The 12,474-nt window shown below is 38.7% G+C and overlaps 1 protein-coding gene across 2 annotated transcripts in view; it reads left to right on the plus strand.

Annotated features, from left to right (window-relative positions):
- Positions 1-12,474, plus strand: part of Brf (Brf RNA polymerase III subunit) — a 330,203-nt gene that overhangs the window by 221,164 nt on the left and 96,565 nt on the right. The window lies entirely within an intron of this gene.

Raw genomic sequence — 12,474 nt, forward strand, 5'->3', positions numbered from 1 at the left:
GTGTAGTGCATTTTAATGATTTGAATTGGTTTTTTGAAATTAAAGCAGCTGATTACTAACCAGTGATCATGTTAACTGGCACCTACTTATTTCACTTTACAATGGGATGGGCTTACAATTGCCTCCAACCTGACCATGTGGTCCTTCCTCTCAGCCAAAGCAGCATTTGTAAACGTGTTGGTTGCATGTTTTTTTTTTTTTTTTTTTGCATCCTTTAGTTGGAGTGATTTTTTGTATTGTGCTTTAATCAATATATTAGTTTTAATAAATTTTTTAATCACTATGTACAATTTCCATCATAAAAATAATCTTTTAGAAAGATAAATAGCTAAGTTATACAGGGTGTTTCAAAAATGATGGTCAATAATTTAAAGGTGAAAAGTACAAACTAAAATAAGCAAAGTCCCAGTGAACATCGGGCTGCAAATGAACTGTTTTCAAGATAATGCATATTTTCTGTTAAGACCTGCCACTGACTATGGGAGCACTAGTTTAGCAAAAAGCTGTACATCCTTTGCTAAGGGTGGTTTTATTAAACATAAGATAATACATTTTTAATTTTTGGTTTCAACACCACAGGATTTTACAGATATTACAAGATGTTACAAAAGGTGTTCAAAATGCTGTCCTTGCATCCGTACGCAGCTTTGTAGTCTTCTCTGCATTGAGTTGCAAATCCTCTCAGGCATTCCTGGGTCATTTCTGATTTGCTGAAAGGCTCCTTCAACCCGACACTGCAATTCCTCAACTGTGTTAATGTCAGAAGTGTACACCAAGCTTTTTACATGATCCCTGATACAAAAATCCATAGGATTTAAGTCTGGTGATCTGAGAGGCCACATTACAGGCCCACTTCTACTTATCCACCGTTGACCATACCTTCTAGTTAGATACCGAGTCACAACTCGAGCAAACTGTGCCGGTGCACCATCATGCATAAACCGCGTGTTCTTGCGTTGCTGAAGTGTAACATTATCATCATCAAGGAGGTTTGGAAGAACGTCCTGCAGGAACTGAAGGTGCAGCTCTCCTGTTAGCCTGTTTGGCAGAAAGTGTGGTCCAATTAGACGGTCTTCTAGTAGTCCTGCCAGTGGCGTAGCTAGGGGGCAGAGCAGCGATCAGGCCCAGGTGACACTTTTTTTGGGGGTGGCACGTTTCACATGAAGCACAATTTTATTTTTCGACGATTCTTAATGTTGCTAGTTGTGAGAGCAGTTTTTCTAAATTAAAATTGATTAAGAATTACCTAAGATCTACAATGAGTACCTTGCATTTAAGAAATCTTGCCATGCTGTCTATAGAACAGCAACTGAGTGATGAAATAGACTTCGACAATGTCATTGATGATTTTGCTAACAGAAAAGCAAGAAAAATAACATTTTAGAATGTTGGAATTAAAGTTTTACCACAAAAATAAACATAGTGTTTTAATTTATTTCCCTATAAGTCGTTTTGACTTTTTGTAGTATTTTTGGTGTGAGAGGGGTGGCAAACTCAGGGACCACCCTGGGTGGCAAAACCTCTAGCTACAATACTGAGTCCTGTCCAGACATTCAACGAGAAACGTTGCTGATGTCGTGACTCGTGAATCGCATTAGGATTTTCATCGGACCAAACGTAACAGTTATGAAAATTAAAAATACCATCACGAGTAAACCAAGTGAACAAAATTTTGTGAACAAACCCAGTCAGTGAACAAAATGTTGTTTAAAAATTGGGGATTCAGGACACACTGTTGTTGCATCCACTGGCAGAAGTTCACTCTGGGAGGGTACTCTGTATTGCTGAGACCTTGTACATGCTGGATATAGTAGGGATACAGTAATTGGCGATATAAAATTCGCCATACAATGCTATGACTCAGTACACGCTCTTTCAGGCAATCCTCCTTGTCGAAATTCCTGGATTTTGTTCTATTCTTTCTAACACCCTTTCCTCAACATCAGGTGTTATGCTTCTGGGCCTACCTGCTCGTACTCCATGTGCAAAGCACCTATGTTCTCTAAGCTGTTGATGTAATGTACCCTGATGAATGTGCGCCTGTTGGGCTGCCTTCGGCGGGGAAATGCTTCTTGGTACAAACATGCAGCCTCAAGTGCACTGCAGTTGGCTTTACCATACATGAAGTGCGTGTCCTCATACTCTTCGTTGCTGTAACCTCTTTCCATCTTGACTATCCTTTGACAAGTACTAGTATGCCTGCTACGTCTCAGAGCATTGAGAGAGAGAGAGAGAGAGGGAAATGGAAAAAATGAGCATAATCTAACCTAAACAAACAAGTCAGTGGTATATCCCAACTCTGTACATTCACCTTGTCAGTGATGGATCCCAACTAGAATTGTGCAATATCTCGAAAACAATTCACTTAAGGATCCATGTTTGCTAGGCTTTTTTTCCATATTGTAGTCTGTACAGTTCACCTTTAAATTATTGACCATCACTTTTGAAACACCCTGTATAGCTAAAATTTCAACTTCTGAGGTCTTGGAACAAATTATCAAAAAACAATGTGTTATTTGATACCATGGGTTCATGATACCATGGTGTCTCTGGAATAGATTAATATCATAAAGTGGGGGTCAACTGTACTATATATGTCTTTATTCTCTTTTTAAGGTATGATCACTAACCCAAGCGAATTTCACTCCCTAAATGATGAGATATCAAGTCAATTAAGACATACTCTTCTTTATTGACTTGATATCCTTCATGAAGCCTTATGGATTAACTCGAGACTTGAGGGACTCTGCATGGCTTTTGGAGGAAGTTTTTCTCAGTTTTTCTCACCCATGATTAATCGAAGGGATTTATTTTGTAAGGATGGGATTTGCTTGAACAGGAAAGGTGAAAGAGTTTTTGCTGTGCTATTGAGGAGGGGGGGGAACCTTAAGAGTTCAGGGAAGAGAACTGCTAGTTTGGAGGGTTGGGGAATAGGGAAAACTATAATAAGAACCAGATTAAGAGTATTGACCAAAGTTACACTTACACCCACCTCAAAAGTACTTGTGGGTTTTTTTTTGTTGTTGTAATTCTGTATACTTGGAAAGACCAAATGAACCGAACATAACGATCTCCAGCAGTTACATATGCCACAGAGAAAGAATTGGATACACAACTGATAGTGGGAGTAATCATAATGGCATAAAATGGGGAAAATCCAAGGAAACTTTGGTGGTCAAAGGTAGGGTATTTAATTACTGTGAACTCAACTATTTCTTGAGCTTTATTAGCTGCACTTATTACTGTATATTATTTAATACTAATTCATTATGGGAAGTGTTTAAGGGATTTATCCTGAAGGCAGCAAACACATTCATTCTAGTTGAGAAGTATCACAAAATAAACATGTCAAAATGGATGACATCGATGATGAAAGACTTTCCGTATTTCTTCGATTCTAAGACACACTTTTTTCCCCTATAAACGACTCTAAAAATGGGGTGCATCTTAGAATCAATGGGGTCTTACAATCGCAGTTTTTTTATTTTTTTATTTTCCCACGCTTTGCACACAGTGGCACGTTTTGTTTTTACGCGGAAACTCCGCCTCTTAGTTTAACCGTTATCGCATTCTCCAATTCCATTGGAGAATAAAGTGGCATGGATGATTTCATGCGCTTTCAAAATGTGAAGCCATCATTATTTATTATATTGGAGCTCACCCAGCAAAAGCTAGGAGGTTTTGTTTGTATCTTTGAAAGTATGTAAGAAGTGGAGTTACTGTATTTCATTCATTTTGATCCCTTATTGCACATTAAAATGTCAAAAAGATTGCACTACGAAGCCGCATTGAAATGAAAAGTTATTGTGTGTGCAAAAGAACATGGAAAAAGAGCTGCGGGTCGACATTTTGACATTAGTGAAGTAAATGTTTGTCGTTGGAGAAATGATCGCAATTCCATATTTTCATGCAAAGCAACAACCAAGTGCTTTACAGGGCCTAAGAAAGGAAGATTTTCAAAAGTCGATGAAGCTGTGATACCCATCACTTGACAAGCAATGCAATTGAAAGCCAGAGAAATTGCCAAGTCCCTCGGAATAGAGAAAATAATTTTTAAACAGTCGCGGCTGGTGCAACAGACTCATGCGTCATAGCGGATTATCGTTAAGGCACCGAACATCTATCTGTCAAAAAATTCCTGCAGACTTTCAACAGAAGCTGATTAACTTTCAGCATCAGATGATGAAATTAAGGAAAAAAAGATTAATTTAGTCAAATTGGAAATGCCGATGAAACCTCAGTCTTCTTTGATATGCCTCGAAATTACGCCGTCAATGCTAAAGGTGCTAAAGAAATCAAGATTATAAGCACGGGCTACGAAAAGCAATGTATCGCTGTGATGCTATGCATCACCGCTGATGGTTGAAAGTTGCCATCATATTTAATTTTAAATCGAAAAACCATACAGAAGAATGAAATTTTCCCCAAAGATATTATTGTGCGTGCACAAAAAAATGGATGGATGTCGGCAGAGCTTATGGAAGACTGGTTAAATGTTGTGTGGAATAGACATCCTGGAAGTCTTCATAACCCACCTAGCATGCTAGTACTTGATGCATTTCGTGGACATTTGTCTGAACGGGTCAAAAATAAAATCATGCAAAAACGTGGTGACTTGGTTGTGATTCCTGGTGGCATTGACTAGGCAACTGCAGCCACTTGACGTAAGGATTACTTGAGAAAGGAATATGAATCCTGGCTGTTAACCAACAACCTTCTGCTGACACCTTCCGGAAAAATTAAGAAAGTGCCAGCATCAAAATTGACAGAATGGGTATCAACAGCTTGGAAGCTGATCCCAGAAAGAATAGTCAAGCACTCCTTTAAAAAATGTTGCATCACGAATGCTCTCAATGGCTCAGAAGACGATATATTATGGGATAATGAAGATAACGACAGCTCAGAAGAATCTGACCCTGAATGTGAAGTAGACTCTGATATTGATTCTGATGCAGATATAGACAGCTCAGAAGATTCAGAAGGAAGTGATGAATAACATACCTACTGATAAATACTATTGTCGTTAGTAAATTGAATTCTATTATAATAAAAATATTTGTTAGATTTATTTTAGCGTTTTATTTTATTTATTTATTTTTTCTTAGAATCAGAGCTTTGTTTCTGTTGGTGGTACTGAAATTAAGGTGCATCTTACAATCAATGGCATCTTAGAATTTTACAAGCCTATAACTATTCCATTTACATGGGATAGTTACAAGCTATTGCATAGCACTGCTTCATAAGATAACTATAAGCAGATATATAATAAACCCACTGACAGGGTAAAACTTGCAAATGCTGTGTATGCAGAATTATTGATAAAAAAGCTAAGAACAGGGAAAAGGAGTTCTGATCATATGAATGCAAAGCAGCAGAAGATAAATTCAATAGATGCTTGCAAGTCAAAGTGGTGGTTGAATTGTTAATCAAGCTGCAGTGGTGGCCAAGTTGAAGTGGTGGCCAGGTATTTTGCAACTATCTTTACTAATGAAACCCCTTTAAGGCCAAGGGGGGAATAGAAAAGCAGAGTTGAACAGTTGTAAATTTAATAGTATAATGATATCAGAGAAGCATCTACCTGAAAAGCCACTGAAGCTGAGAGTATGTAAAGGCTCAGGAGTGGATAGTGTTCATCCAGTTATACTGGAAAAGATAGTAGGTGAGAGTATCTAACCATTAGTAATGTTAATGAGATCAACATTAGATTCAAGTATTATTCCCTTGAACTGGAGAAGTGTCAATATTTTCCAGAACCATAAAGGAGGAGATAAAGAAGTGATGGCCAATTATAGACCAGTGAATTTTACTCCTGTGATTAATACGATTATGGAATCATGGTTAAAGATGCAATACAAGACCATTTCTACAAGAATGTAATCCTAAATGTATCTCATCATGGTTTTGTGAATAGGGAGATCTTGCCTTACTAATCTTGTAAATTACCATGATGAGATTATAAATCAGCTGGACATAGGAAACACCCTTGACTGTATCTAGATTTTAGTAAGTCTTTTGATACAGTTCCTCACGAGAGGTTATTGTTTAAATTACAGCAAGTTGGGATAACAGGGAAGATCCATCAGGGGTTGGTTGAAAAAAGGAAACAGAGGCAGTTGTAAATGGATATTTTCTTTGGAGTGGACTCCCTCAGGGGTCAGTGCTCAGACTTCTCTTGTTTCTTATCTTCCTAAATGATACTCATATGGGGAATACATGGAAAGCTGTCAAAATTTGCTGTAAACTTAAAGGTTGGGAGGGTGATTAGTGGTCAGAACCAGGGAATGATGCTTCAAAAAGGTTTGGACCAACTGCAAGTATGAGCCAGAAAATAGCAGCTAAAGTTGTTTTTTTACACTTGGAAACAGAAGCCCTGAAGTAGTTCATAGATTAGGGGGAGAGAAATTGAGGATTTCCAGGATGAGAATGACTTAGGGATTATGACACAGAAAGACGTGAAGTTCAACATGCAGTTAATAAGCAGATGGCAAGAAGGACACGTGGCCTTTTGTCTATGATTTATTGGAACTTTGTAACTAGAGAGGATGTCATTATCCCTTTCTCTAAAATGATGGTGTGATTACTTGGAATATTGTATTGAATGTCTGGAGCCACATCTACAGAAAGATATAGAACTTCCAGAGAAGGTGCAAAGAAGGATGACTAGATTGGCAAAGAAAGCTAAGCATTACCCATATGAGGATGGCTTAAAAGGTGTGGTTTGCAGAGCTTAGCAACGAGACACCTTTTAGGGGGTAGGGGATTTGATTGAAGTGTATATGGCTCTGAGAGTGATTAGTAAAATGAATGAGAGAAGAATATTCTTTATTGGTGAGTGAGACAAGAACCAGAGGACACAACTTAAAAATTTTAGGAAAGAACAGTAGACTAGACATTATGGAGTTTAACTTTGGGCAGCATGTTGTAGAACATTGGAATTAGTTGCCAATAAGGGTAAGAGTTTGGCAAAATTCAAGGAAGAATTGGATGGGCACTTTTTGACAACTCGAATAATATGAAACTAGTTTTTTTTTTGTTGTTGTTGTTTTTAGCAGATACAAGAATAAGTTCGCTTTCTTGCATCATTATCCATTTTAATACTGATACTAACATCCAAGAAAAAAGTAGCTATAAAGTTTTTGCTGGGTTTTTTTCTCTTCTCTGACTCCACACAAAGAGATCATATGGAGATCACAGTAACAAGAAAAGACATCACAGCTGCATTTGTTTTGAATTTTAATCCACATGCTACAGATAAAGGTTTTGAAAGATAGGCTGTAATGTATGGCCAGTTATTTCCTAAATTATTTGTTTTTCAGCCTTTGTAATTTACTAATAAACAAGTTATTTGCCTTGCAGAGCAGTATTAAGCTTCCAAATAAAGTTTTACCTACTTCCCAAAATATTCTGCTCTTATGTTTATTACTGACTAAAAAAATTGGCCCCGGGTGCCAAGCGTTATAGTGATCAAGCGATTCTCAGTGATTTCTAGAGCGTTTTTCTCGAAGCTGCAGTTTTTGTTCAGTTAAAAAAGTTTTCTTACGTTTTCATTAAATACTAGTAAACTTAGACTTACGATCTGTAACTAAGTTTCAGAAAGGCAAATCACCTTTCTTTTTTCCATTTAAACTAATATACTAACTTTTATACCGCTTGGTCACTCTAGCGGCACTGCTCCTGCCTCCCCGTGGCAGGGCCGGTAACCTGGGAGAAGAAATCCACTCTCCCGGGGCTGAAAGGAGCAAAGATGGATAACAATACGTTCCCACCTTTAGAGCCTCGGAGCTCAAAACTAGCGACAAAACACACCGATGATGACTTCTCCCAACCCAAGAGGTTGAAAACAAATCCTCAAGAGGAGATACCAGCATACTGCACTCTACATCAGACCAGCCTTTGAGTAAATTGTCCCCATTCCTTGTGCAAAAATGCTTAGAGGCTGTCGCAGGTTCACCAAAATCAGTAAGGCGACTCCAGTCTGGGGATCTTCTGGTAGAGACCATGAAATCCCAGCATTCTGCAAAGTTATTAAATCTGACAACTTTTGGCAGACATCCAATAAAAGTCACTCCCCATGCCACCTTAAATTCCTCCAAGGGAGTAATTGCAGAATGGGACTTATTAACCGTATCAGAGGAGGAAATAGTCAAAGAGCTACGAGAACAAAGAGTCATCCAAGCCAGGAGAATCATGACTCATAAAGATGGTACTCTCATTCCAACAAGGAGCATAATCCTCACTTTTAGCTCTCCCATCTTACCAACATCTGTCAAAGCAGGCTATCTCCATTGCCGTGTCCGACCCTACATCCCAAACCCAATCAGGTGCTATAAGTGCCAAAAATATGGACACTCTCAGACTGCATGTAGAGGTGAGGCAATATGTCCTAACTGCAGATCGAAAGACCACAACCAATCCGATTGCAATGCTACCACTCCTAATTGCCCAAATTGTAAAGGTAATCACCCAGCTTTCTCCAAAATATGCGAACTATGGAAGCAAGGGAAAAAAATACAGAAATATAAAGTGGAAAACAAAGTCACTTATTCAGAGGCAAGAAGAGAAATAATCAAAATGGAGCCAAAGCGTACGTATGCCACAGCTGCCAAACAGGTGCAATCAGTAAGTATCCAAACGGATGTTACAGTTCCTCCTAATACATCTATCGTGAATTGGGCACGATCCATACTCACTTCTCCCAAACAGTGTCCTTCACAACAAACAACTGAACAAGCCAGCAATACTCCAATCTCCATTCCAGCCAATGCGTCAACAATGAAACCAAAAGCTACAGAAACCCCAATGATGCATCCACGGATTTCAACGGAAATGGATATTGATCAGGAGAAAAATTCAGATGATGGAATTTTAGAACTCCACGCAACTGATGAGATGGACACAACACGTCCTTTCTTTCCTAAGAAAGACAAAGTAAAAATAGAGAGGTATAAACAAGCTACAACCAAAAAACTGTCAGAAGCAAAAACAACTAACAAGATCGCATAATGGAAAGAATTCTTCAGTGGAATTGTAGAGGCTTTCGTAATGCAAAAGATGACTTGCATGATCTCGTAAACCGCTATGAACCAACATGTATATCCCTACAAGAAACCTATTTAAATCCACAAGTGTGTCCTACCATTAAAAATTATACCATGTTCAGAAGAGATAGGAGTATCGACTCACCGGCCCGTGGAGGCGTGGCGGTTCTTGTTAGAAATAATATTCCATCTAAACCTGTTGCTCTTCAGACTCCTTTTGAGGTAGTGGCAATGTGCGCAGAAATTGGCATGACTATTACAATAGCATCTATATATATTCCCCCAAATTCCTCAATCTCCTCAGAAAATCTAGAAAATCTAATAGACCAGCTACCACCTCCTTTCTATTTACTTGGAGACTTCAATGCTCATCATTCGCTGTGGGGATCTCCAACAATCGACAAAAGAGGTAAACAAATAGAAAATCTTCTCGATGTGTGCCAACTTACCCTTTTGAATACTGGAGAGCCTGCCTATATACATTTTTCTACAGGATCCATGAGTGCAATAGACCTTTCAATCTGCTCTCCCTCCATATGTACTAATACGGAGTGGTCTGTTCTTGAAAATCCACTAAATAGTGATCATCTACCAATTCTCTGCAAGCTGCAAACACGGGTAAACTCCCCTTTGCCGGGTCGCTCCAAATGGAAATTTCGTAGGGCACACTGGAATGAATATGCTTCAAATGTTCAGTTAGATGATGAAATAATTCAACTTCAACCCATAGATTATGTCACACAACATATAACTAATCAAATATTACAAGCTGCCAACTCTACAATACCAAAGTCCTTGCCTGGGAAACGCAAACACAATAATTACTGGTGGAATCCGGATTGTACATACGCTAAACAGAAAAAAAATAGGGCTTGGAATTTGTTCCGCAAATTCCCCACAACCAGTAACCTAATTAGTTTTAAAAGAATGAAAGCTAAGTTCCGCCAAATAAGAAGGAAAGCAAAAAGAGAAGCATGGATTAGCTTTTCCTCTAGTATAAACAAGGACACAGATATCAGACTCATCTGGAAGAAAATACAAACAATTGATGGCAAATATGTCCAGTCCCCGGCCTCAATATTAAACTGGAAAGGAAAGGAGTTGTCCTCTCCGGCAGAAATTGCAAATGCCTTAGCCAAATCATTTGCCAGTATATCAGGCATATCCACCTACAACCCAATCTTTCAGAAAATTAAAAAATCATCAGAGCAGCATAAGATCAATTTCTCCACTAGAGTTTCACACCCGTACAACCAGCCATTTACATTAACAGAACTTTTAGGGGCGCTCAATAAAACTTCCAGTAGTGCTGCTGGTCCAGATGGGATCTACTACGTCATGATAAGCCAACTAAACAACAGAACAAAAAGGGCATTGTTAAAATATTACAATCAGATATTTCTAGAAAATACTTACCCAAACTCCTGGCGTCACTCAATTATACTAGCCTTTCCAAAGCCAGGAAAGGATCGCAGCTTTCCACATAATTACAGGCCGATTTCACTGACCAGCTGCTTAGGCAAAGTCTTGGAAAAAATGGTTCACAGGCGGCTAACGTGGTTCCTGGAAACTAACAACTTGCAAAATAACAATCAGTACTGGTTTCAAAAGAACCGGTCCAAAGTTAGATGTAATGATAAAAGCAGAAGCAAACATCCGAAATGCCTTCATAAGGGGACAACATCTGGTCATGATCAATCTTGATATTGAGAAAGCCTTTGATAACACCTGGCGATACGGTGTACTTCAAGATCTTCATTCTTTTGGCTTGAGAGGTCATTTACCCCACTTTATACAAAACTTCCTATGCCACAGAACATTTCAGGTTAGATACAGGAACAATTTATCTAAATCATTTGAACAAGAGGAGGGTGTTCCTCAGGGGTCCATTCTTATTCCGATGTTATTTTCAATAAGAATTACAAACATGAAACAGGATGTACCTAATACAGTAGAATCGTATATGTTTGCTGATGACCTCGTTGTTTCTTGTCAATCCCAAACCATGAACACCATTGAAAGACAACTTCAAATTTCCATCGCTAAAATTGAATCATGGACATTGCGGAATGGCTATTCCATATCAGAAAAGAAATCTAGTGCAATTCATTTTTGTAAAAAATGCAAACTTCACCCATATCCAGAAATATTCTTAAAAAACAACCTGATTCCTGTCACTAACAATTTCCGTCTGTTGGGGTTATATTTAGATAACAAACTTAATTTTGCTTTCCATATTGCTTTCCTTCGAACTACATGTCTTAAAAAACTGAACATCCTGAGAGCAGTCTCTGCTAAGTCCTGGGGTGCTGACAGAAGCTCTCTCCTTCATCTGTATAGAGCTTTAATAAGATCACGATTAGATTATGGATCACCTGTCTATGACTCCGCTAGGAAAAGTTCACTATTACGTCTAAACACCATACAGCATAGTGCTCTTAGGATAGCTGTGGGAGCCTTCAGAACATCTCCGGTCCACAGCCTGTATATTGAGGCAAATGAACCCCCTTTGCATCTCAGGAGAAAATCCTTATTGTGTAATTATGCAGCAAAAATTAAAAGCATGCCATTCCACCCTAGCTGGCAGTACCTGTTTGATCCTCAATATGTTGAATTATATCACAATAAGCCTAATGAAAACCGCCCCTCAGGGATTCGACTGCAAGAACTCACGATCAGTTGGGATCTTAAATTTCACAACATATTCCAAGACATTGCTACTCCTGAAACTCCCTGGACTGAACTCTCACCTCTCTGTGACAATTTCTTTTCAAGATGGGGAAAATCCTCTCTGGCAAATATAAACTATCAACAGCTCCATAAAACTCATTTGTTGGAAAACTCAGATAAAGTACCTATCTATACTGATGGCTCCAAAACAGACGCAGCCGTTGGTGCTGCAGCAGTTTCTTCTGCTTTCTCAGTTGCTGTGTCTCTTCCTACAGAATGCACTATCTATACTGCAGAATTATTTGCAATTAAACTAGCTCTAGATAGAATACACAACAGCTGTATAAAGCAATCTCTGATATACACAGACTCCTTAAGCACAATCACTGCCATTCAAACTACCATGTTGCCCTCTCCTCCGATTCTTAAAGAGATACGGTCCAAGTTATTTTACTGTAAAAAAGCCAACCAGAAGGTTACCTTCTGCTGGATACCTGGTCATGCAGGCATTCCAGGTAATGAACAAGCGGACGCCGCCGCTAAACACCCTAACTCAAACACTTCCATTCAACAAACAGTGCCCTACACCGACTACAAATCCATCATTGAAACATCATGTAGGAAGCAATGGTCTGACCTCTGGAAAGCTCAAATAAATAATAAACTGTTGCAGATAAAAAAAGAGCCAAAATTGTGGACATCTAGTATCAGGAAAAGCAGGCGACAAGAAGTAATTCTAGCAAGGCTCCGCATCGGACACTCACAT

This window comes from Mastigoproctus giganteus, chromosome 12 (genome assembly GCF_048544385.1).
Source record: "Mastigoproctus giganteus isolate SK-2022 chromosome 12, ASM4854438v1, whole genome shotgun sequence".
NCBI classification, from domain to species: Eukaryota; Metazoa; Arthropoda; class Arachnida; order Uropygi; family Thelyphonidae; genus Mastigoproctus; species Mastigoproctus giganteus.